Source organism: Cynara cardunculus (assembly GCF_001531365.2).
Source record: "Cynara cardunculus var. scolymus isolate 2C chromosome LG 14, CcrdV1, whole genome shotgun sequence".
NCBI lineage: Eukaryota > Viridiplantae > Streptophyta > Magnoliopsida > Asterales > Asteraceae > Cynara > Cynara cardunculus.
In genome coordinates this window covers 2,753,883-2,759,715 of record NC_037541.1, presented here as the reverse complement: position 1 = coordinate 2,759,715, position 5,833 = coordinate 2,753,883, and positions in this window count along the sequence as shown.

Genomic DNA, 5,833 nt, shown 5'->3' with positions numbered 1-5,833 from the left:
GCACTCAATTTGATCATGGTTTCGATCGGTTAGAGTTAGACAATCACACATTTATCACAACAATTACTTATGGTTTCGATAGGTTATGGTTACACTTGATTGATCATGGTTTCAATAGGTTATGGTTACACAATCACACAATTATCACAAGGGGAGAGAAGAGAGTGGAAACAAACGTGCAGGAAAAAAAGGGATAATTATGACTAATTAAAATAAAATAAAAATTATAAAAGTTACTTGATTACATTACTGCCCTTATTAATTTATTTATATTTAATATAAGTTAATTTATTAATTAAAAAAGTTTGAGGTTATTAGGTTGTTTTCGCATTCTCGTAAATCACAGGAGTTCTCGTTTGAACCTCCACACACACACACACACACATATATATATATATATATATATTTGGAAGGGTTCAAACGAGAAAACCTTCATTTTACAAGAACATGAGAACATCTTTTTACTATAGACAATCACATATGACATTATTATTTCATCACATATGATACACATGTGATACTAAATCAGAGATGCGGACGATTTATGATGCGTTCTTGGTTGTGGGCCAAGTCGCCCTTATACCACTAAGCCCCTCACATGTATTATCACATGTGATAAGGGTGTTGTTGATATGATACTATAATCCGTCAAGACCATCACATGTGATGCTAAATCATAGACGCAGACAATCTTTTGCGTGAGCTAAGTCATAGAACACGTCATCCGCACATCACATGGTCCCCTCCGCGTATATCACATATCATAAGAGTGTTCTTACGTTCTAGTAAAATGGAAGTGTTCTCGTTTGAACCTCTACCTATATATATATATATATAACATATATATGTGGACAAGGTAGGTTATGGATTGCATTAACCGGCCTCGACCCCAGTTTTGAACATTCGAGGATCCCCAAACCTTGGACTCGAGACCCGGTTTTGTCAGGAAATCCCCAGCCCCGATCGGGGCAGGAAAAATCACCATGCCCACTTTACGCTTAGTGAGTTCATAGTTTGCATAAACAAAATTCGATTCATCAAAACATCTCAAATATTTTCAATACATAACATTGCAATTAAAAATTAGCACATCACAGTAATATGCATAAATCATCTTAAATATATCTAACATCAAGTACTATGTGGGTCAATATCGTCTATAATATCAAATATGCACTAGGCATACCTTATGATACATGTACTATAACGTCAAGTCTCCAAATACATATGTATAACTCGCAATGCATGTACTTGATCACATCAATCGACTCGGTACAAAGATACTTTGCAACATGTACGGTCCATACATTGTTGCGGTTTCCCGCAAGTACATAAAAACATTCCATGCATTTCAAAACGCTTTGTTCATGCTTAAAATGACACATCGAACATTCCTTTTGCATAAAACATCGAAAACAAGTAAATCAATCGTAAAATAAATGCAACATCTTTTCATACAAGCGTGTATACCATTGTCAAAATCACATAAAATTCATCTGATAGTTGGATAACCTAAAACTGATAATTGATCGACTACACTACCTGCAAGAGTACCTGGATACCATATTAGACCAGAAAAGTCAATTACAAACCATACAAGTCATACCTGCAACTGTTACATACAATCTCTAACATGTTTCAAGTCGACGAGACCAAAACATAATCATCCCCAAATAAAAACGTGTTACAAAACCCAACGATTTGTTCTAGTACTTTTTAGAAAACAATATCTAAATGAAATTTTCATGTAAAGCTCGTGATTCCATAAATCAAAAATCATCTCAATCAGAGTATAATGGATTTTATACGAATTTTATAAAATCAGTACACTGATACAATATAAAATCTGATAAATTTAAGGAGTTACAAATTTGATCAAATTAGAACCAAAATTAGGCTTTTGTTCATGTAATCAAAAACTATAGTAAACATCTTTAACTTTTCTATTAATAAATCTAAAATAGTTTAGATTTTTCTGAAAATTGAGATAAATATAGTATTCAAAACTTGATACTTTATATGGAAAAACTAAGTGGTTTGTGTGTCAAATTTTAAATTTAGTAAGAAGAATTTACATTTTATATCCTTATAGTTAGTTATTTAATTTATATTATATATTTTATTTTTTTATTTTTTTATTTTTTAATTTACACATTTATTGTATTAACACATATAATCGTATATTAATTAAAATACATTTTTTTAATAAATTACACTATTATAATCGTCTCGTTAATACGTTAAAAATGAGTCAATATTGAATATTATAAAGTTTCTTCAACGCCGCCTGGTCCAGCTGCATGCTACCCATTTCTCGAGTCCTCTCAATGATTTGAATCCACACCCAACATATTGGCTTTCTTTAGCTGTCAGAGAAGAAAACTGCAAGGAACGATGTCTTTTTCTGGTGGGAGAACCATTACTATCGTCTCAAAGAAAATTATTTTCTTCGGCCAAGATACGGTGACGTTTTTCTGACGGCGATTGGTGGTTGTTGTTGGTAACAGGGATTGTGGTAAATCAACGAAGAGTTCAGGTGTCCATTTGGAAGCATAATGGGTGATGATGGAACCAATGAGGTCAAACCCCTTTGGATTTGATATTGTGTAGGGTTTTGACGAATTGGTCGATGTCGAGAATGAAAGCATTGTCTAACCAGCATTTGGTGGCGAGTGATGTTGGTTTGCCGTTGGGAAAAATGGCGGTTTCGATGAGGATATGTGGTCCACTGTAGTGGCGGTGGTGGTGGAAGAATTTGGTGAGGAATTAATGAGGCGGTGGATGGTAACATGTCGTTTTTACATGGTTTATGCCCGAGAAATTTATCTAATTTGTTATTTCACCAAATTGATTTTACTTTTTAGCTATTTTAGGAACCTTTTTTCTTTAATAGCCAGAGTTTACAATAAAACTTTACGCAGAAGGGTAGTTTCTGCATAAAGTTTGTTTTCGGACAAAAAAAAGAATATAATTTAGAAAGGTAATTTTAGGTAGAAAAAAAAAACTTTACGTAAATGAGACTTTATGCAGAAAATCAATTTTCTGAGTAAAGTTTTAATAGATTAAACTTTTTTATATTTTACATCTTATAATTAGTTATTTAATTTACTTTATATCTCTTATTTTTTTCATTTTTCATTTTACATATTTATTATATTAAGATACATAATTGTATATTAACTAAAATACATGAAAGTATATATGATTTTTTTTACAAATTACAACATTTTACATGTTCTACCCTTATGGGCTCATTTTGAATGTATTGATGAGACGATCATAATGGTGTAATTTGTAAAAAAATAAAATATATTTTTGTCATGTCTTTTAACAAATATACAGTTATATGTGTTGATATAATAAATGTGTAAAATGAAAAATAAAAAAGTAAAAGATATAATATAAATTAAATAATTAATTATAATGGTGTAATGTGTATTTTTTTTACTAAATTAAAACAGTAAACTTTGGTTATTTGAGGAAAATAGCTCCTAAAATGACAAAAAAATGAAATCAATTTTGTGAAATGAGTATTTGTGTAAATTTCCTTTTATGGTCGCATGTGGATAAAAAGAAACAAAAATTAAATTTGAGAAAACAATAAAAACAAATTCTTTATAAAACAAACAAATAATTACAGAAAAAAAAAATCTCAATCCATATTCTACAAATCAAACATATCAAACATGATTTATAAATGAATGGATTTCAAATCCAACACACATAAAGATTTCAAATCCATTTCAATCCAATCCCTCCTGATCCAAATCCTTAAAACACAATCTAGCAAAACAAACGCACCTTAAGAGTTTAAAAAAAAAAACCTAAATTCCTCTAGGAAAAAGATAAAACCTAAATAATTTGTTATATATATATATATATATAGGTGAGTTATTATGCATTCATTTACATTTGTACAATCAATACAACTCAATCTCAATTGTCCATTTAATTTGATAAATATGTGATTCCATAAAAGTTTAGATTGTTTTCTAATATAAAGTATTGATCATAATTAATACTTTAGTCATCTTCCATAAATATTCAAATAATAATAAATGAACTCTCATCATTTTCATAAATATTTTAATTGATTGGGTTGAATTGGTTGTACAAATGTGACGAGTTGCATTTGAAACGTCCTCTCTCTCTGTGTGTGTGTGTGTGTGTGTATATATATATATAGGGTTGGGTCCACGTGAGACCAAGGGTTTTTCATGAGACCCGTAAGACCAATTTATATTTATTGATCAACTTTATAAGCTAATGATCTAATGGTCTAAAGTTGCACGATGACAATTTTGTGATTATTGAGAAGTCTTGTGGCAATTTTGTGATTATGAATGTTCAAATTGTAGATTTAATCCAAGGGTTGAGAATTGGTCTTACGGTTCTCAGAAAAAACCCTTGGTCTCACATGATCCCAGGTCTATATATATATATATAGGCTGGGTTCAAGTGAGACCAATATGTTTTCGTAAGACCATAAAATAACACTGAAACTTTACTACAAAACATCATAAAAATACAAAAAATATCACACCTTCATAATAAAACATCATAAAAATTTACCTTCAGAGTGTTTTACTTTGATGTATTAATATTATTATACGATCTCCTATCATGAAAACCGTCTGATCCCAAATCATACAGATACATGACATACAATTATTTTATTTTATATAAAAAGTAATCTTTAAAAAAATCTTGATCTCAAGTTCTCATCTTTTTGACACCCACTTTTTGGCTTTGATTCGGATTCCCAAATCTTAAATGATTCCCTTCCCAATTGCATGCAAGTAGGCATCCATAACTACCAAATTAGTAAACATTATTATTTGAATGGTCAATTGTCAACTTATATTTCTTTAAAAATATCACAAACAATATTTAAATCATTAATCATTTAGTATTTATATATTCATAATTTCGTATACTCATCATAACGTTTAATATTTGATCAAGAACTAGAAGCATCGTAAAAGTCGGGGCTGATTTTAGGAAGAATCAATAGGGATTTGAATTAAAGTTTGATTTAATACTGATTCTTTTGTGTTTTTTTGGCTGATTTGGGATTTTTGTGTCTTTTTGGCTGGTTTTAGAAAGAATCAGTAGGGGTTTGAATTAAAGTTTAATTTAATACTGATGTTATTGTGTATTTTCGGCTGATTTGGGATTTTTTTTTAATATTATTGTTACTATCGGAAGGTCTCATCTTGGATCATACCGTTTGGTTTTCAACTTAAAAATATAAGAAATAGTCAATAAGTGACATAAGTTTTAGTATTATAAGGTATCGACCGAGTCGTTAACGAGTAAAGTTTAATTTTGGTCCTTAAGGTTTAGTGAAAAGTTTGGAAGTAGGATATGGACTTTATAAGTTTAGAAGGTATCCTTTTGGTTTGTATTTTGTTCTGAAATGGTTCCTCATCACTAACTTCGTTAAAATCTTTCAGTTAAGTGAGGAATATTTTCATCTTTTTATTTGTCTATTTTACTGTTTGACTTTTTATTTTTACTTTTGTAACAACCCTCAAAGTTAGGAACCAACTACATAACTAATTCATACATATATATGTGTGTGTGTGTGCGCGCACGCGTATACTTCGCCCTGACGGAGCAATGCCGTGTAGAGGTAGAAGGCCCACGGGTCGTGAACTGGTTACGGAGGGATCGTTTCGTTTTTGAGAATTCAAGAGAAGGTGACGACGATGTGAGCAACTGGTGGAGGAAGAACCCTATCAGACAACTAGACCGGAATAAGGTTATACCTCTAATTATATGAATTTTTCTAGAAGATATATATATATATATATATATATATATATATATA